We start from the raw sequence: 14,069 nt of genomic DNA, 5'->3' as shown, positions 1-14,069 counted from the left end.
ACCCTTGAAGGTGACTCAAATAAAGACACTGGAGAATGAGGCTCTGACTACAAGATATGCTTGGAACGTCTGACCATGTACCCAGGAACAAGATAATCTGAATAAAGTAAACTTATAAAAGTAAACAAGATTTAGTGGGCTAGAGGAGTTGGCAGCAGATCACGTTAAAAGCCTCTTCTTAACTATACACTCAGGCAATTACGTGGCATATAAGATCTTGGCCACATATGGTATGCCCCTCTAGGAAAAGATATAGCAACAAAGTTAGATTGGCCTGAGTTATCTCTGCCTTACACATTGGCTTATATTGATGGGTAAAGAATGGTGTGGATAAATGATAAAAGAATGAAGTATTAAGAACTCCCTTTCTTAGAAAAGTTAGTTTGTATAGGACCACTGTGGTGTTGTATGTCCAAGGAACAAAAGAATACCAAAATTAGACATATAAATAAATTCTACAAAGATATAAAATATAAACATTGTATTATGGCAGAAATTGAATAGTAACTACAGCATCTTTGGTCTGAAGATTTTTCTTGGTCCTAATGACAATAAACATTCTAACCATTAAAATTTGATAATACACAGCTTGGGACATAGTCTTTCCAGGCTTGAATAGAGATTTTCTTTCTGTCTAGTGCCTTTGAAAACACAAGATTGTTAAAAGTTGGGTGTTGCAGTAATTCTTTTCAACCCAAATATGCCACAGCAATTAAAACACAACTCAATTAATATAAATACATGCTGTGTGCCTAGATTGGGCAGATCTACTGCTACACTACCATCTTCTACAGCTTATGAGACCCCTTAGAACTTATGGTTTCTCTAAGCCATGTGCTTCTGCTCTGCTTTTCTTCATCTTCCTCCTGCTCTGCGTCCTCTCTGTCTTCCATTTTCTCCTCCTTCTCTCTCCCCCTACCTTCTGCTCCACCTTCCCTTTTCTCTGCCCAATCATCAGCTCTCCTTTATTTTATAAATTAAGGTGGGAAGCAGGTATAAAGGAAATTACCTGAGTGTTGACTCACTCCTTGTTTGCAGCCACTCACAGGAGAATGGAATTAAAATCAAATATAATTAGCCCCAGGGCTATCCTTTCTGTCCAGTTAAAAGACTATTTTATCTCAGATATAATTGACCATAACTATTATTATTCTGTAATTTATAGAGTAGAGGAAACCTAACACCCAGTTCATCATCTTTGTTATTAACTAGACACACTGTCATCTATGCTTAAAGACTATAGTTATGCACCTGGCTATGGCTTGGCTTTAGATTGAATGCCATCTGAAAACTGTTCTCTCGAAACTGTTCCTCTCAAAGTAAAAGCCTGAGTTAGCTAGGAGACTATGTAGTTTTTCAACCCCATCAGAAATTCAAGAATGACTGATATTAACTGAAAATATGTAGGAAGCCTAACACAGCTCCCAAAACTTAGCCAATTTATAGAGACCACTGATCACTTGAACAGTCCCTTACTTCAACATGTTGGAGCATCAGCCTTCAGCCTACTGGCCAGGGTCATCTGACAGACTTAGAGAAACAGGAATATTAAGGACTAGACTACTCTGTCTTGGCAGAATCAAGCTTTCCTAACATGTAATTGTGTCCTTTCTTTGGACATTATTATGTCTGTAGATGAAATGAGGCAATTCTTGCCTAGTGGCTATTTTGCCACAACTGGAGTAACTCAAAGATACTCAGTTTCTTCTTTGAATCTAAGACAGGGAAAGCTGTCAGGAGCAGACTAGTCTCAACAACAAGTAAATAATAACATTAAACGTGACATTCTGTGGACTTCTGATGTTTTTGAAAACAAACCATCAATCTGAAGTAATCTAGACTGTTGTCTGTTAACTACTCTCAGCTATTTTTAATTAAAATAACTGAAAACACCCTAACAATAAACTCAGAGCCATGAATTTCCTATTTGGCCCTTAACTCACAGGCTTAAACTTCACAGATCTCTTTATAATAACAGCAGTAGAAGGACTGGGTCTAAGCCTTGTACTTCAAAATTTTTAGTGTCAAAGATAACAATAACAATAACCAACCCAAGCCCCAAAGCTTAGGAACCTGGGACAACGACTCTTCATAACTTCTTCAAGCTGAATATGGGCATTGAGATGTTTTTGAAGGGAGGGGGAAGGGTAGGGAAATGGGCTTGGTTGGCCTTAAGAAGGACACACCAATGATTGTATTAGTCTCTGATGTCTGTGTCCTGACTGAATCCAGATGAAAAACCAAGACATCAGGAGTTCAGGCAGGTCAATTAAGCATGTCTGAAGATGAAATTCACCAAGGCTATATATTCTGTAATATATAAAACTCAAAATAAAATTTTAATATCATCAAGAAAACCTTTTTGTTTGATTCTCTGGAATCTAGTTCTCAGGGGGTCTCCCTCTATCAAATCTGATCCATAGAACTCTGGAAGGTGTAAATACCTTAATCACCTTTTGCAAAAACACAAAGACAAAACCTTTCCCCCACATCAGCATATCCTTCAGCTGGTAACCAGGAAAACCTGGGGCTTGCCCTCTGTCCCAGAGGAACAAAAAACCAACAACAATACTCAAAATTACACACATTTTAACCTATTTAGGCCTTTCTAATTTGTCATGTCAGGATTTAAACCCAAAATTCCCGTGGAGCCCATGTTAGACAGAATATGATTCTCCTGAAAACTTTATTATAACATCTTTAAAACAATTGATTCACACTTCTATTTTCCTTTCCCCCTTTTCCCCATTTCCCCCTTTTCCTTTTTTCCCCTTTCCCCTCCCCTTTCTCCTTCCCTTCCCTTCCCTTTCCTTTTCTTTCTATACCTGTTTATAAGAGGCAGCTTGTCAAACCAGGATTTAAACCCAAAATTCCCGTGGAGCCCAAGTTAGACAGAAATGAGTATCCTATAAGACTTATTATATCTTTATACCATCTTTAAGTATCAAATGGTTATATTTCTTTCTTTATATAAATGAATTGCCTGGTCCATCGCCCTTTATACCTTTGTCTCCCAATTCTTTATTCACAGGGAGAAGCTGAGTGTAAAAAGACCTGCATTGTCTGTGTCCCTGTTTGGAGATGGGGGAGGCAGGGTGGGGAGTGAAAGATACAGGGAAGCAAACACAGAAAGGTTCTCTCAGGCATAGATGCTTCTCTACAGTTCTCTGTAGGCTCCTCAAGCCCAGTCAGCTTCAAATCCATGCTGTTACAGTCTAGGTAACTGCCGAAGCCCCCATTCAGGGGTTAGGGGGGCAGTGATTTTTTATCTTAGGTTAGTTGAGTTCAAATCAATACGTTGGGCGCCATTTTGTTGCAGTTAATCTCCACCCACATATGCCCCAGCAATGAAAACCTGAGTGCTGACTCATTCCTTGTTTGCAACCACTCACAGAACGGAATTAACATCAAATATAATTAGCCCAGGGCTATCCACAACAGTTGGGTTGTGGGGTTGATGAAGAAAACTTATAGTGAAAAATAACTCTGCTGTGTCACTGTTTATTAATAACGACCAAACTATGACCAAGAGAAAGTTAAAACACATGTCCAGGCACAAAAATAATATCATCTATGGCTTGGAACAATATGAATCTAAACTTGACTACTAAGTTCTGTATAAATAATCACTCTGACTGCCAGTCAGTCAGGATGCAAGTCACCCCCTATCCTGAGAGTCATCACTACCACTGTGCCTGATTCATTCCTTCTTTATCTCCCTCCACTAAGGGACCTGGCAGATCTGTAATAAATATAAATAAATAAATAAATAAATAAATAAATAAATAAAATTAAATAAAAAATGAAGCAACAAAAACAAAAATTCTGACTTGGCACACTTTTAATCCCAGGACTCCAAGAGGCAGAGGAAGGCAGATCTAGAGTTTTAGGCCAGCTTAGTTTATTTAATGAGGTTCTTGACAGATAGAATTATGTAATATAGAAATACCATAGCTAAAGAAGAAGGAGGAGGAGAAAGAGGAGGAGGAATAAAAAAGGAGGGGGAGGAGGAGAACAACAACAAGGAGAAGAACAGAGAATAAGGGAGAGGAGGAGGGAAGGGGAGGACACTGGAGGGGAGAGAAGGGGAGAGGGAAGAGGGAAGGAGAGGAGAGAAGAGAGGAGAGGGGAGGGGCAGGCAGGGGAGGGGAAGGGTCTCGGTGGAAATTTCTCTCATGTATTGAACAAACATACATGCAGGCAAAATGCACACCAACATAAAAGTCTCTCCTATAACCAAGAAGCGATTTGCAACTGATACCTGCTGGCAAATGGAAAACAGTTTCTTCAATGGATTGTCACTGCATATACCAACCACAATCCAGGTAAGGCTTCATATCTCAGAGTTGGTCAATAGAGAATAAACTCCATGTGTTTTTGTTGGTAGTGGTTTTTGTGTGCTTTTGTTTTTGCTTTGGTATTTATGTTTTATTGATTTTCTTCCCTTTTCTTTCTTTCTTTCTTTCTTTCTTCTTTCTCTCTCTCTCTCTTTCTTTCTCCTCCTCCTCCTCCTATTCCTCCTCCTCCTCTTCCTCCTCCTCCTCTTCCTCTTCTTCTTCTTCTTCTTCTTCTTCTTCTTCTCCTTCTTCTTCCCCTCTCTCTCTTTCAATAGTTTATTTTGATTTTCATTTTTATTGACTTTATTTTTTGAGAGAGGAAACAAAGTTTGGTGCATAGGGAGGTGGGAAGAATCTAGGAAGAGTTGAGGAGGATAATGAATATAATCAAAATATATTGTATGAAAGGATTAAATATGAGATAGGCAAGGTAGCGATGGCATGTACCCTTAATCCCAGTACTTGGAAGGCTAAGACAGGCAGATCTCAAGTTCAAGGCCAACATAGTCTAAAGATGAGTTCTAGGACATCCTAAACTATAGACTATGAAATCGTGTCTCAAAAAAATAAAATGAAATAAAATAAAAAACAGGAAGGAAGGAAGAAAAGAAAATAAAAAATTGAGTTTAAAAAGACAAAAATAGCTTCCAGTTTCCATCTGTACCCTGGAGTTTACCCTGTACCACAGCTCTCCACACCCAAATCCCACAGGAGAGAGCTGGTCACCCAGGAGTGCTGACACACCTAAGATCATAGTCTCACAGGCTCACAGGAAGAACAAGCTACAGTCAGACAGCAAGACCAACTAACACCAGAGATAACCACATGGCTAGAAGCAAGTGGAAGAACATAAGCAACAGAAACCAAGGCATCATCAAACTCACTTATCCCACCCATCACAGCAAGCTCTGGATACACCAACACACTTGAAAAGCAAGATTTGGATTTAAAATCATATCTCATGATAATGATAGAGGAATCTAAGAAGGACATAAATAACTCCCTTAAAGAAATAAAGGAAAACACAAAAAAAAAAACAGTGAAAGAATTGAACAACAACATCCAGGATTTAAAAATGAAAATAGAAACAATAAAGAAATCACAAAGGGAGACAACACTGGAGACAGAAAACCTAGGAAAGAGATCAGGAGTCATAGATGTAAGCACCATCAACAGAATACAAGAGGCAGAAGAGAGAATCTCAAGTGCAGAAGATAACATAGAAAACATTAATACAACAGTCAAAGAAAATGAAAACTACAATAAGCCCCTAACCCAAAACATCCAAGAAATCCAGGATACAGAGAGAAGACCAAACCTAAGGATAATGGGTATAGAAGAGAGTTACCATTCCAACTCAAAGGGCCAGTAAATATCTTCAACAAAATTATAGAAGAAAACTTCTCTAACCTAAAGAAAGATATGCCCATGAACATATAAGAAGCCTACAAAACTGCAAATAGACTAGACCAGGAAAGATATTTCCCCCAATATATAATAATCAAAACACCAAATGCAAAAAACAAAAAAAGAATATTAAAAGCAGTAAGGGAAAAAGGTCAAGACATATAAGGACCAGACTTCTAAACAGAGACTAAAAGACAGAAGATCCTGGGCAAGTGTCATATAGACTCTAAGAGGAAAAAAAAAAATGCCAGCCCAGGCTACTATACCCAGCAAAAATATCAATTACCATAGATGGATAAACCAAGATATTCCATGACAAAAACAAATTTACACAATATCTTTCCACAAATCCAGCCCTACAAAGGATAAGAGATAGAAAACTCCAAGACAAGGAGTGAAACAACACCCTAGAAAACCCAAGAATTTAATCGTCTTTCAACAAACACAAAAGAAGATAGCCATACAAACATAATTCCACCTCTAACAACAAAAATAACAAGAAGCAACAATCACTATTCCTTATTATCTCTTAACATCAATGGAATCAATTCCCCAATAAAAAGACATAGACTACCAGACTGGATATGTAAACAGGACCCAGCATTTTGCTGCATACAAGAAACACAACTCGGTGTCAAACACAAACACTACCTCCATGTAAAGGGCTGGAAAACAATTTTCCAATCAAATTGTCCCAAGAAACAAGCTGAAATAGCCATTCTAATATCGGATAAAATTGACTTTCAACCAAAAGTTACTAAAAAAAGATAAGGAAGGACTCTTCATACTCATCAAAGGAAAAATCTACCAAGATGAACTCTCTCAATTCTGAACTTCTAGGCTCCAAATGCAAGGGCAACCACATTCATAAAAGAAACTTTACTAAAGCTCAAAGTACACATTGCACCTCACACAATAATAGTTGGAGACTTCAACACCACACTCTTATCAATGGACAGATCATGGAAACAGAAACTAAACAGAAACACAGTGAAACTATCAGAAGTTATGGACCAAATGGATTTGACAGATATCTATAGAACATTTCATCCTAAAACAAAAGAATATATCTTTTTCTCAGTACCTTATGATACCTTCTCAAAAGGTGACCATATAATTGGTCATAAAAACAAGCCTCAACAGAGAGAAGATTGAAATAATCCCATGGATCCTATCAGATCACCACGGACTAAGGCTTGTCTTCAATACCAACAAAAACAACAGAGGGGCTGGAGAGATGGCTCAGCCATTAAGAGCACTGACTGCTCTTCCCAAGGTCCTGAGTTCGAATCCCAGCAACCACATGGTAGCTCACAACCATCCGTAATGAGATCTGATGCCCTCTTCTGGTGTGTTTGAAGACAGCTACAGTGTACTTACATATAATAAATAGATAAATCTTAAAAAAAAAAAAACAACAACAACAGAAAGCACACATGCACACGGAAGCTGAACAACTCTCTACTCAATGATAAAATGGTCAGGGAAGAAATAAAGAAAGAAATGAAAAACATTTTAGAATATAATAAAAATGAAGGCACAACATACCCAAATTTATGGGACACAATGAAAGCAGTGCTAAGAGGAAAACTCATAGCTCTGAGTGCCTCTAAAGAGAAACCAGAGAGATCATACACAAGGAGCTTAATAGCACATCTGAAATAATTAGAACAAAAAGAAGCAAATACCCCCAAGAGGAGTAGATGGAAGGAAATAACCAAACTCAAGGCTGAAATCAAACAAGCAAAAAGAAGGAGAACTATACAAAGATTCAACAAAACCAGGAGCTGGTTCTTTGAGAAAATCAACAAGATAGATAAACTCTTAGTCAGACTAACCAGGGGGCAGAGAGACTGTATCTAAATTAACAAAACCAGAAATGAAAACTGGGACAAAAGAAATCGAGGTTATTCCAAAAATCATCAGTTCCTACTACAAAAGCCTATACTCAACAAAACTGGAAAATTTGGATTAAATGGACATTTTTCTAGACAGATACCAGCTACCAATGTTAAATCAGGACCAGATAAACCATCTAAACAGTCCCATAAACCCTATAGAAATAGAAGCAGTCATTAAAGGTCCACCCCCCCCCCAAAAAAAACCTAGGACCAGATGGCTTTAGTGCAGAATTCTATCAGAACTAATACCAATACTCCTCAAACTATTCCACAAAATAGAAACCAATGGAACACTACCTAATTTGTTGTATGAAGCCACATTTATTCTGATACCTAAACCAAACAAAGACACACAAACAAAAGAATGTCAGAACAATTTCCCCTTTGATTATCAATGCAAAAAACACTCAATAAAATTCTCAAAAACGGAATCTAATATCAAATCACAATGATTATTCACCACAATGAAGAAATGCTTCATCCCTGGGATGTAGGAATGGATGGATCAATATAAGGAAATCCATTACCATAGTACACTATATAAACAAACTAAAAGAAAAAAAAAAAAACAGGGACCAAGTAGGTTTTATTCCAGGAATGCAGGAATGGTTTAATATACAAAAATCCATCAATGTAATCCATTATATAAACAAACTCAAAAACAAAAACCACATGATCATCGAGTTAGATGCAGAAAAAGCATTTGACAAGATCCAACACCCATTCATGATAAAAGTTCTGGAAAGATCAGGAATTCAAGGCCCATACCTAAACATGATAAAAGCAATCTACAGCAAACCAGGAGCCAACATCAAAGTAAATGGAGAGAAGCTGGAAGCAATCCCACTAAAATCAGGGACTAGACAAGGCTGCCCACTTTCTCCCTACCTTTTCAACATAGTACTTGAAGTATTAGCCAGAGCAATTCGACAACAAAAGGAGATCAAGGGGATACAAATTGAAAAAGAGGAAGTCAAAATATCACTTTTTGCAGATGATATGATAGTATATATAAGTGACCCTAAAAATTCTACCAGAGAACTCCTAAACCTGATAAACAGCTTCGGTGAAGTAGCTGGATATAAAATTAACTCAAACAAGTCAATGGCCTTTCTCTATACAAAGAATAAACAGGCTGAGAAAGAAATTAGGGAAACAACACCCTTCTCAATAGTCACAAATAATATAAAATATCTTGGCGTGACTCTAACTAAGGAGGTGAAAGATCTGTATGATAAAAACTTCAAATCTCTGAAGAAAGAAATTAAAGAAGATCTCAGAAGATGGAAAGATCTCCCATGCTCATGGATTGGCAGGATCAACATTGTAAAAATGGCTATCTTGCCAAAAGCAATCTACAGATTCAATGCAATCCCCATCAAAATTCCAACTCAATTCTTCAACAAATTAGAAGGAGCAATTTGCAAATTCATCTGGAATAACAAAACCCTAGGATAGCAAAAAGTCTTCTCAAGGATAAAAGAACCTCTGGTGGAATCACCATGCCTGACCTAAAGCTTTACTACAGAGCAAGTGTGATAAAAACTGCATGGTACTGGTATAGAGACAGACAAGTAGACCAATGGAATAGAATTGAAGACCCAGAAATGAACCCACACACCTATGGTCACTTGATCTTCGACAAGGGAGCTAAAACCATCCAGTGGAAGAAAGACAGCATTTTCAACAATTGGTGCTGGCACAACTGGTTGTTATCATGTAGAAGAATGCGAATCGATCCATACTTATCTCCTTGTACTAAGGTCAAATCTAAGTGGATCAAGGAACTTCACATAAAACCAGAGACACTGAAACTTATAGAGAAGAGAGTGGGAAAAAGCCTTGAAGATATGGGCACAGGGGAAAAATTCCTGAACAGAACAGCAATGGCTTGTGCTGTAAGATCGAGAATTGACAAATGGGACCTAATGAAACTCCAAAGTTTCTGCAAGGCAAAAGACACAGTCAATAAGACAAAAAGACCACCAACAGATTGGGAAAGGATCTTTACCTATCCTAAATCAGATAGGGGACTAATATCCAACATATATAAAGAACTCAAGAAGGTGGACTTCAGAAAATCGAACAACCCCATTAAAAAATGGGGCTCAGAACTGAACAAAGAATTCTCACCTGAGGAATACCGAATGGCAGAGAAGCACCTGAAAAAATGTTCAACATCCTTAATCATCAGGGAAATGCAAATCAAAACAACCCTGAGATTCCACCTCACACCAGTCAGAATGGCTAAGATCAAAAATTCAGGTGACAGCAGATGCTGGCGTGGATGTGGAGAAAGAGGAACACTCCTCCATTGTTGGTGGGATTGCAGGCTTGTACAACCACTCTGGAAATCAGTCTGGCGGTTCCTCAGAAAATTGGACATAGTACTACCGGAGGATCCAGCAATACCTCTCCTGGGCATATATCCAGAAGATGCCCCAACTGGTAAGAAGGACACATGCTCCACTATGTTCATAGCAGCCTTATTTATAATAGCCAGAAGCTGGAAAGAACCCAGATGCCCCTCAACAGAGGAATGGATACAGAAAATGTGGTACATCTACACAATGGAGTACTACTCAGCTATTAAAAAGAATGAATTTATGAAATTCCTAGCCAAATGGATGGACCTGGAGGGCATCATCCTGAGTGAGTAACACATTCACAAAGGAACTTACACAATATGTACTCACTGATAAGTGGATATTAGCCCCAAACCTAGGATACCCAAGATATAAGATACAATTTGCTAAACACATGAAACTCAAGAAGAATGAAGACTGAAGTGTGGACACTATGCCCCTCTTTAGAATTGGGAACAAAACACCCATGGAAGGAGTTACAGAGACAAAGTTTGGAGCTGAGATGAAAGGATGGACCATGTAGAGACTGCCATATCCAGGGATCCACTCCATAATCAGCATCCAAATGCTGACACCATTGCATACACTAGCAAGATTTTATCGAAAGGACCCAGGTGTAGCTGTCTCTTGTGAGACTATGCCGGGGCCTAGCAAACACAGAAGTGGATGCTCACAGTCAGCTAATGGATGGATCACAGGGCTCCCAATGGAGGAGCTAGAGAAAGTACCCAAGGAATTAAAGGGATATGCAACCCTATAGGTGGAACAACATTATGAACTAACCAGTACCCCGGAGCTCTTGACTCTAGCTGCATATGTATCAAAAGATGGCCTAGTCGGCCATCACTGGAAAGAGAGGCCCATTGGACACTCAAACTTTATATGCCCCAGTACAGTCAAACGCCAGGGCCAAAAAGGGGGAGTGGGTGGGTAGGGGAGTGGGGGTTCGGTGGGTATGGGGGACTCTTGGTATAGCATTGGAAATGTAAATGTGCTAAATACCTAATAAAAAATGGAAAAAAAAAGAAAAAAAAACCATGGTGATTTCATTAGATCGTGAAACAGCCTTTGACAAGATATAACACCCCTTCATATTAAAATCTTTGAGATATCAGAAATTCAAGGCATACATCTAAACATAATAAAAGTTATATACAGCAATCCAAGATATTACATTAAATTAAATGGAGAGAAATTTGAAGCAGTCTCACTAAAATCAGGGACAAGACAAGGCTGCCAATTCTTTCCCTATCTATTCAATGTAATACTTGAATTTCGAGATAGATCAATTAGACAACAAAAGGAGATGAAGGGGACACAAATTGCAAAAGAAGAAGCCAAGGTATCACTATACTACCTCCAGCTTCCCCCATTCCAAGTCCCTCTGGAAATCAGTTTGGCAGTTTCTCAGAAAATTGGGGATAGTTCTATCTCAAGACCTAGCTATAACACTCCAGGGCATATACCCAAAAGATGCTCCACAATACCACAAGGATACTTGCTCAACTATGTTCATAGTTGCTTTATTTGTAATAGCCAAAAACATGAAACAGCATAGACATTCCACAACTGAAGCATAGATAAATAATATGTGATACATTTACATAATAGAATACTACTCAGCTATTAAAAAGGATATCATGATTTTTTTCAGGCAAATGGATGGAACTAGAAAATATCATCTTGAGTGAGATAACACAGACCCAAAAGGACATGCATAGTTTGTACTCAATGATGTATATATAAGTGAACCCAAAATTCTACTAGAGAACTTCTATAGCTGAAAAACAGGTTCAGCAAGATGGCTGGATATAAAATTAACTCAAACAATTCAATACCTTCCTTTTTACAAATGATAAATGGGTTGAGAAAGAAATTAGGGAAACAACACCATTCACAATAGTCACAAATAATATAAAATATCTTGGTGTAACTCTAACCAAACAAGTGAAAGATCTTCATGACAAGAACTCCAAGTCCCTGAGGAAAGAAATCAAAGACGTTAGAAGATGGAAAGATCTTCCATGCTTACGGATTGTTAGGATTAACATAGTGAAAATGGCCATCTTACCAAAAGCAATCTACTGATTTAATGAAATCCCCATCAAAATTCCAACACAATTTTTACAGACATGAAAAGAGCAATTCTCAACTTCATATGGAAAAACAAAAAACCCAGGACGGGGAAAACAATTTTCAACAATAAAAGAACTAGGAGAATCATCATCACTGACATCAAGCTGTACTACAGAGTAGTGGTGATAAAAACTGCATGATATTGGTACAGAGACAAACAGGTCGATCAGTGGAATAGAATGGAAGACTCAGAAATAAACCCACATACACCTTTGGACACTTGATCTTTGACAAAGAGAACAAAAATATACAATGGAAAAAAGAAAGCATCTTCAATAAATGGTGCTGGTCAAACTGGAGGTCTGCAAGTAGAAAAATGCAAATTGTTTCATTCTTATCTCCTTGTACAAAGCTCAAGTCCAAGTGGATCAAGGATCTCCACATAAAACCAGATACATTGCATCTAATAGAGGAAAAAATGGAAAAGAGATTTGAAAGCACTGGGATATTAGACAACTTCCTTCCTGAACAAAACACTAATGGCTCAGGCTCTAAGATCAACAATGATAAATGGGACCTCATGAAACTGAAAAGCTTCTTTCTGTAAGACAATAGGACAAATCTGCAAAGTACCGATTGGGAAAAGATCATCACTAAAACTACATCCAATAGAGGGCTAATATACAAAATATGGAGGAGCTAGAGAAAGTACCCAAGGAGCTAAAGGGATCTGCAACCCTATAGGTGGAACAACATTATGAACTAACCAGTACCCTGGAGCTCTTGACTCTAGCTGCATATGTATCAAAAGATGGCCTAGTCGCTCATCACTGGAAAGAGAGGCCCATTGGACAGGCAAACTTTATATGCCCCAGTACAGAGGAACGCCAGGGCCAAAAAGTGGGAGTGGGTGGGTAGGGGAGTGGGGGGGAGGGTATGGGGGACTTTTGGGATAGCATTGGAAATGTAAATGAGGAAAATACCTAATAAAAAATTTTTTTAAAAAGATTAAATTCTGTTATAGTTAAGCCTCCCCATTTTTCCAAGGTCCCAAAAGCCTGCAAGCTTGAAAGCCAAGCTTAAAATCCTGTAAGAATGCAGTAAGGAAGTTAACCTATTCAGTAACTAATTAAGCATTACAAAAGATGGAGCCAGTAGCTCAGAGCTGGTCTACTAAGGACAGTAGCAAATCACACCCAAACAAGGGAATACCAAAATAGAGCCAGGGAATCCCACTGAGATAGAAATCTTCAGTACAGGTTACATTGCATATTAGAAGCAAGTTAGTGAATTCTTCTGACAAATGGAAATTCTCCAATTACTTAAAAGTTACACTCATATAGGAATTTAGCAAGGCCTAGGAGACAGGGGGGTTGTGATATTGCATTATTCATGAGGCCTGCCAAGAGCAGAACCCCCTGGTGCTAGCCTTCAGCAGGCTCAAAGGAATAGCACTAGAGTGTGAAATCTTTACCTGTCACTAAGCTGAGCCTAGGCAGGACTGCTTTATCTTTACTGTAAACATTTACCTGGTTCCTGTAAGTCCCTTTGAAGTCATTCCTTTGTTTTGTATCAGGTAACTTCAATATACCTTGCCTGCTGTGACTTCTGACCCCTTGTATTTTCTGTACTATATAAGACTGATGTTCACTTTGTGAGAATACATTCAGATTCTACACAATCTCGCGTGTTAGTCTGTCTGTAACCCGCCGACGCTTTGCCCACCTGCCCCAGATACACGTTTCACACAGACAAAGGGACCCTGAGGGTCTGCGGCAACCTTTAATCCCAGATGACCTTGAACTCGGAGATTTAATCTTTTGGAATACATAGCCACTATGCCTCAAGATCTCCATACCAAGATCCAGATCAGAAACTTCTATCTCCCAGCCTCCAGATAAGGGTCACTGGTGAGCCTTCCAATTCTGGATTTTAGTTCATTCCAAATATAGTCAAGTAGACAACCAGGAATAGTCACTACA

The sequence above is a fragment of the Mus musculus genome, chromosome X (genome assembly GCF_000001635.26).
Source record: "Mus musculus strain C57BL/6J chromosome X, GRCm38.p6 C57BL/6J".
Taxonomy (NCBI): Eukaryota; Metazoa; Chordata; class Mammalia; order Rodentia; family Muridae; genus Mus; species Mus musculus.
The sequence above is the reverse complement of the archived record's forward strand: the minus strand, read 5'-3'. Positions refer to the sequence as shown.